The following is a 240-nucleotide window of genomic DNA, read 5'->3' on the forward strand; positions in this document are numbered from 1 at the left end:
GGCGAGCCCTCGCTCCCGGCCCTGGGGTCTTGCCAGGTGGCTCTTGGTGCTCCGGCGCTGGAGGTGGCTCTTGGTGGGGGTGAGGACACGGAGGACGTGTGCTTTGGGGTGGCTTTTGCACCAATTTACTGTAGATCTTCCCAAAAGGCTGCACCGAGCTGGGTCCCAGCCCGCTGCGGGTGTGCTCCCTACGGGCTGCTTCTGCGGCTGGGGGCAATCTCCAGCCGCGGGGGGGGGCGG

This window comes from Cariama cristata, unplaced genomic scaffold, assembly GCF_000690535.1.
Source record: "Cariama cristata isolate BGI_N322 unplaced genomic scaffold, ASM69053v1 scaffold26873, whole genome shotgun sequence".
NCBI lineage: Eukaryota > Metazoa > Chordata > Aves > Cariamiformes > Cariamidae > Cariama > Cariama cristata.